This window comes from Penaeus chinensis, chromosome 13, assembly GCF_019202785.1.
Source record: "Penaeus chinensis breed Huanghai No. 1 chromosome 13, ASM1920278v2, whole genome shotgun sequence".
Classification (NCBI taxonomy): domain Eukaryota; kingdom Metazoa; phylum Arthropoda; class Malacostraca; order Decapoda; family Penaeidae; genus Penaeus; species Penaeus chinensis.
The window spans coordinates 9,821,471-9,828,970 of NC_061831.1; the positions used below are offsets into that span (position 1 = coordinate 9,821,471).

At 44.7% G+C, this 7,500-nt stretch overlaps 1 protein-coding gene across 1 annotated transcript in view; it reads left to right on the forward strand.

Moving 5' to 3' along the window:
- The window catches only part of LOC125031704 (neuronal acetylcholine receptor subunit alpha-7-like), a 366,464-nt gene that overhangs the window by 25,513 nt on the left and 333,451 nt on the right, over positions 1-7,500 (forward strand). The window lies entirely within an intron of this gene.

Below are 7,500 nucleotides of genomic sequence, written 5' to 3' on the forward strand. Positions count from 1 at the left end.
TTCGGCCTACCTATCTCTCTATTTATCTATCTATATATATCTACCCATCTATTATCTATCTTATTATCTATCTCTCTGTTCATCTACCTATTTGTCTATCTTTGTATCTCTCTATTTATCTATCCATCTATCAGTCTATTAATTTATCTATTATTTATCTATCTGTCTGTATATCTATCTATTGAATCTATCTATCTACCTATACCTTTATCTCCCTCGTATTCTCTCCTGGATCCTTATTTTTACTTTCTTTTCCTTCTCTCTTTTTATTCTCATTTTTTTTCTGGATCTTCCTTCCTCCTCTTTCTTTTCCTTTCTATCCCCTCTCACTTTCCCCTTTTCCTCTCTCCTTCCATTTCCTTTCTTCTCTTCCATCTCCTCTCTTTCTCTCTCTTCCCCTCTCCCTCCTCCTTTTCTTTCTACTCTCCCATCTCTTCTTCCTTTTCCTCTTCCGTCCCCATTTCCTCCTCCTCTTCCTTTCCCCTTCCCCTCTTCCTCCTCTTCTTCCTTTCCCTCTCTCCCCTCTCCTTTCTATCTCCAACGCGCTCTTTAACTTCTCCTTAGTCCCTCACATTTCCTCTTCCTTTCCTTTACTCTTTCCCCTTTCTCTCTTCTCTTTTCAGCCTTCTCTCTGATCTTTCTCCCTTTCCGTTCTCTTCTCCTTTCCTTCTTTAGCCTTCTTGACCTCCCTTTTATCTATTTTTATCAGTATTCTTTCTATTTCATATGCTTCACCCTCTCCTTCTCTTTTTGGATCTTCCATTTCTCCCTTCTCTCTTTTATTTTTTTCCTTATTCCTCTTCCTTTCCTCTCTTAATTCTCCCCTCCTTATGCTTGTCCCCTTCTTCCTTTCTCTTTAAGCTCCCTATTTTCCCTGTAATTCTCTCATTCCCCTTTTCCGACCGGACCTCTACTTTATTTCTCTCTCATCCTCTCTCCTTTCTCCCCTCTTCTTCCCCTTCTCTCATACCCATTCTCCGCTCTCTCTCTCTCTCTCCGCCCCCATCTCCCTTCCCCTACCCTTCTCTGCCACCCAATCCTCTTCCCTTTTCTCCTCTTCTCTTCTCTCATACTTCTTTTCCCTTCTCCCTTATCTATTCCCTTTCCCTATTCACCTACCCATTCTCTCTCTCCTGTTCCTCTTTCCTTTCTCTCCTCACTTCTCCAATACCCACCTTCTCCATTCTCCTCGCTTTCCTTTCCTCTATCCATTTCATTCATCTTTCCCCTTTCCTCTTTTTCCTTTTCCTCTCCCCTACCCCTTTTATTTATATTTCTCCCCTCGCCTTCCCCTTTCTTTCCTCCCCATCTCCCCATCTTCCTTTCCTATATCCCCTTCTGTCCTTGCTCGCTTTCCCATCTCCCCCCCCCCCTCTTTTTCTCCTCCCTTCCCCTTCCTCATTCTCCCCTCCCCATATCCCCTTCTCCCCTCCCCATCTCTCCTTCTCTCCTCCCCATCTCTCCCCCCCTTTTTTCTCCTCCCTTCCCCTTTCCCATTCTCCCCCTCCCATCTCCCCTTCTCCCCTCCCCATCTCCCCTTCTCCTTCTCCTTCTCCCCTTCTCTCCCCTCCCCATCTCCCCTTCTCCCTTCCCCTTCTCTCCTCCCCATCTCTCCTCCCCTTTTTCTCCTCCCTTCCCCTTTCCCATTCTCCCCTTCCCATCTCCCCTTATCCCCTCCCCATCTCCCCTTCTCCCTTCCCCTTCTCCCCTCCCCATCTCCCCTTCTCCCTTCCCCTTCTCCCCTCCCCATCGCCCTCTTAACCTCTCCTCGCTCGCCTCCCTTCTACTGGAGCGCCAGGCGAGATGGAGCTTCAATTGCAAAGCGCAGGCTGAGAGAGCATCTGCAAGGAATATTGATCCTTATGCAACTCTCTCGCGCGCTCTCTCTCTTGCTCTTTCTCTCTGTCCCTCTTTCTCTCGCTTTTTCTTTCTCTTTTTTTTCTGTTGCCGGTTAGTTTATTTGTCTGTCTCTTTCCTTTTTTGTCTGTCTGTCTGTCTGTCTGTCTATATGTCTCTCTCTCTCTATCTCTCTATCTATCTATCCGTCTATCTATCTATCTATATATATATATATATATATATATATATATATATATATATATATATCTGTGTATGTGTATGCGATCTTCTATTCCTCAATTATTCTCACCCTTTTTTTTTTTTTTCTTTTTTTCTTTTGTAGAGATTATCTCGGTCTCCATTTCCCAATTGCATTTTGCTTTAGAGAGAGAGAGAGAGAGAGGAAAAGAGAGAGAGAGAGGAAAGGAAAGAGAGCGCGAGAGAGAGAGGGGGGGGGGGAGGAGAGAAGGAGAGAGGAAAGGAGAGAGAGCAAGAGCGAGACAGAAAGAGAGGGAGAAAGAAAGAGAGAAAGAAGGATTGCCAATTTCACCTTCCTTCACACTTTCTCTGGAGAAGGACAGACAAAGTGAGAAAGGAGATGAGACTGAAGACGCAAAGGAAACGATCTTATCAGTCCTCTGACGTTATCTAAACTGCGCCTTGGTGTAATTCAGTCCAATATACCGATATTGGGTGTTTGTTCATGATTTACGCACACAGAGACATTATATATCTATATATGTGCGTCTGTCTTTCTATTTTTTTCTACTTATCTACTTATTTGTTTATCTTTTTTTTCTCTACCTATCCCTTTATGTGCTTATATTTTTATTTTTCTATCTGTATATCTATCTCTTTGTCTTTCTTCCTATACTTATGCATATTCATCTACCTATCTATTTATCTATTCATATGTCTCTTTTCTCTCTCTATCTATGTAGCTATCTGTCTATCCATCTAGCTATATACTTATGATAGATAGACTGATTAACAGATAGACAAGTAGATAAATCGATACAAGTAGATATTTATACAGAAAATAACCCTAGGAACACAAAAGAAAATGTTTTTGTTCAGGAACCTTATGTCTTTTACACAAATATTTCTCAAAAAATGCCTTTCGAATTTTGGTGTTAGGCCAACTTTAGCAAGAAAAATATAAATACATAAAAGATTCCTAACACGCTTGGAACGTCCTCTTCTCTCTCTCTCTCTCTCTCTCTCTCTCTCTCTCTCTCTCTCTCTCTCTCTCTCTCTCTCTCTCTCTCTCTCTCTCTCTCTCTCTCTCTCTTGGTTGTGCCATTTAGCTATCAAGGATATGTTTTGTTTATTTTTTATTTTTTTGGGGGGTGGGGTCGGAGGGGGTAAATTTGGCAAGGATTTTCTATTTCTAATTAATGATAAAAACGTATAACATATCGAACCTTTAGAAAGCATCCTTCTGGTGGACACAGGCTCTCTCAAAATGACGAAGGAGATAGAAAAGAACAGATAAAAAAAAAAAAAAAACAGAGATACATACCCTTTCACCCTTTAATGATGCGAATCCCGCAGCATCCCACTGTCAGAAAGTCGACATCATTACATCTACTTATCTCCCGTCCAGCATCCGGAAGTCCACCATGTTCTGGTTCTTAGCGTGACGACCCCCCACCCCCCTCCTCCGGCTTTCCCTTCCCTACACCCTCTTCCCTCTTATTGTTTTCCCTCCTACTACCTCCCTCCCTCTCTCCCCTACTCTTTCTCCCTCTCCCTACCTCACTCCCCTACTCTTTCTCCCTCTCCCTACCTCACTCCCCTACTCTTTCTCCCTCTCCCTACCTCACTCCCCTACTCTTTCTCCCTCTCCCTACCTCACTCCCCTACTCTTTCTCCCTCTCCCTACCTCACTCCCCTACTCTTTCTCCCTCTCCCTACCTCACTCCCCTACTCTTTCTCCCTCTCCCTATCTCACTCCCCTACTCTTTCTCCCTCTCCCTACCTCACTCCCCTACTCTTTCTCCCTCTCCCTACCTCACTCCCCCCAAACGTATGTTGTTATTTCCCTTTACCATATATTCATTAATGTTCCTTATACCCATCCTCTCTCCCATTTGTGGTCACGTGATTAACGAATTGTGGTTAAGAAAGACAGAAGTGAAAAGAGGAGGAGGAAAACGGAGATCCATAGGGTATGTACAAAAGGAGATAATTGTAGAAATCGAAAACGAGAGAGATGGAAAATATAGAAATAGGAGATGATGGAAGATGAAAAAGAGCAACGAAAAAGTAGAAGAAGAAGAAGGGAATAAGATATCGTAATCGTAAATGAGTTCAGATGCCAATAATAATAATAATAATAATAATAATAATAATAATAATAATTATAATAATAATAATAATAATAATAATAATAATAATAATAATAATAGCAATAATAATAATAATAATAATAATAATAATAATAATATTAATAATAATAAAGAAGGAACAGAGTAAAAATATAAAAACACGACCTCCTTCCCCAATGCCTTACATGTCCAACAATCCCTCTCTTCTTTCTCCCATTCTCCTTGACCTCGTTCCCTCCTTCTATCCTTCCCACCTTCCTTACTTCCCACCTTCCTTACTTCCCTCCTTCCTTCCCTCCTTCCTTCCCTCCTTCCCTCCTTCCTTCCTTCCTTCCTTTCTTCCTTCCTTCCTTCCACTATCCTTTTTCTGGACGGAAGAGAGGGAGTTAAACCCGTCAAACAAAGATACCGACTGAAGGCCAATACAAAAAGTTTACATATCTCATCGTGGCAATAAGACGCCTGGTCGGAAACGTCCGAGGATGGAGGAAGAGATAAAAGAGATAAAAGAGAAGAGAGAGGGAGGGAGGGAGGAGAGGAAGGAGGGAGGAACTGGAGGGAGGGAAGGAAGGAAGGGAGGAGGAAGAGAGGGAAGGAAGGAGAGAGAGAGAGAAGGAAGCAGAGAGGAAGGTGGGGAGGGAGGTAGGGAAGGAGAGAAATAGACAGACAAACAAACAGACAGGTAGACAGAATGAATATAAGAGAAATAATAAAACAAAAGAGAATAACAAAAAGCGAGAGACTAAAAACAGCAAGAGTTGAGAGAAAAGCGAGAGAGAAGAAGAAAGAGTTAAGGGAGAGAGAAGAGAGGAAGTAAGGTGAAGGGATGACGCTTTAAGGGTCTGCACTCACCCTTTTCCTCCCCCTTTTCCCATTCCTTATTCCGAAGGGGCTCCTTCACCTGTTGAATGCCTTATGCTGGAGGCTGAAAACGCCGAGGCTCTGTTGGCGGTGGTGTAGCGCTGTAAATGGCGGAATTATTGTTTTATTTTCCTTCTTCACCATTTTACTTTCGTATTCGCCATGTCCTCTTTCTTGTTTGTTTGCTCTCCCGATTGATCTCTTCTTCTTCTTTCTCCTCCCCTTCTTCTTCCTACTCCTGCTCCTCTTCTTCCTCCTCTGCCTTTTCATCTTCCTTCTCCTCCTCCTTTCCCTCCTCTTCCTCCTCCCATTCATCTTCTCCACCTCGTCATACTCATCTTCCTCTTCCTCCTCCTCTTCCTCTTCATGCTTCTCCACCTCGTTATCATCCTTTTCCTCTTCCTCCTCATTTTACTCTTCTTCACTTACTCCTCTTCCATCTCCTCCTCTCCCTTCTCCTCATACCTCTCCTCCATTTGCTCCTCTTCCTCCTCTTCCTCCTCCTCCTCCTCCTCTAACTCTTCCCCCATCCCCTCTTCATCCTCTTCCCCTCTCCTCCTACTCTTCCATCATTTTCTCCTCCTCCTTCATCTCCTCTTCCTCCTCCTCCTCCTTCTCCTCCTCCATCTCCCCCTCCAACCCCTCCTCCTCCTTCTCCTCCTCCTCCTCCTCCTCCTCCTCCTCCTGAAGCTATACCCCCCCCCCCCCCCACACGCCCCACAACCCCGTTTCATCTGGCGTAATTAGACAACTTTCCTGCAACTTGAGGAGTCTTGCAGCCTTCCGAGGCATCTCCCCCCTTCCTCCTCCCTTCCCTCTCTTTCTCTCTTGTTATGTCTCTTCTATGTTTTTTTTTAAATCTTTGTTTCTTTTTTTATTCTATTGCATTCTGTTCAATTTAATTTTCTTTGTCATCTCTCTTTCATTTTCTCTTTCATCTCTCTGTTACTTTATTTTTCTGTCTCACTTGATCTGTCTCTATCTCTTTCTCTATATTTTTGCCTCTCTCTCTCTTTCTTTTTCTCTATCTATATATCTACCTATCTATCTATATATCTGTCTATCTATCTATCCAACTATCTAGCAATATATTTGTCTATCTATTTATATCTTCATCTGTCTAGCTCTTCCTCTCTTTATCCCGCATTATTGCTTTCTCACCCTTACCCTCATCCAGATAATCGGAACAGTCGCGGACACAAAGCGAACGATGCAGAAAGCATATCGGGAAAGAGATTCACAAAAAAAGAAAAGAGGGGAGAAAGAGGAGAGAGGAGAGGAGAATGGAAATACCGCAGAGAGGGAAAAAAGAGGGACACAGAGAGGGGAAAACATGGACGTGGGTAGGGGGGGGACAGGTCAAAAATCGAAGTAACATCCACGCTTCTCTGCCAACACCAGCTCAATCGTTCTCTATGCCGTGGAGGGACGGGGGCAGGGGGGAGACATAAAGGAAAAACTACCATAGTCGATAAAGGTCACTGCGGGAAAGCTTGTATGGATGGACAGCGAGAGCGTGTGGTCAGAAACTATTACAGTGACCGTATCTCTCACTGCATCTCTGGACGGGGGAGACGCAGGGGATGAGGGAGGAGGCGATGGGGGGGGGGGGGGGTTGTAGGGGGTGAAAGAGGAGATCCAGCAGGAGGAGGAGGAGGAGGAGAAGGGAGTAGGTGGAGATAAAGGAGAGGTGGGGAGAAGCAGGGGGAGGAGCAGTAGGAGAGAGGGGGGAGGGGTAAATGGATGGTTGTGAGAGAGGTGAAGCAGGAAGAGGAAGAGGAGAAGAGGAGAAGAAGTGGAGAAGGTGGAGAGGGGAGGAGAAGTAGAGTGAAGAGGGGGAGAAGAGAGGAGAAGAGGCGGAGAAGAAAGAAGAGTTAAGGTGGAGAGGCAGAGAGAAGAAAAGAGGTAAAGAAAAGGATAGGAGGAAGGTAAATGTGATAGATAATGTAGAAAATGAGAAGAGCAGAGTGAAAACAACAACAAAGCAAGGATAGGGATAAGAGATGGGGAATGTTAGGAGATGAGCAAAAATACAGGTAATAGAAGGATAGGTAAGTCGAACAAGAATAGGGGACGAAGCGAATCGGATTATAGTGCGATGGGAAAGGGGTGACGAGGAAAGAGCGGGGAGGGGGGGGGGAGGAGGGAGGAGAGGAGAGAGGTGAAAAAAAACAAAAGAGAAGACGGGAGATCAGGAGGGAAGAGATGGGGGGGGGGGGGGTGAGCGGATGATGACGGGTGAGGGGGTAAACGGAAAAAGAGAAACTGACATACAAAATGTCCACCATTTGTCTCCCTCCCCCTACCCCCGTGCCCCTAACCCCCCCCCCCCCCCCGACCCAAGAAGCTTAACACACGCACACACACACACACACAACACACACACACACAACACACACACACACAACACACACACACACACACAACACACACACACACAACACACACACACACAACACACACACACACA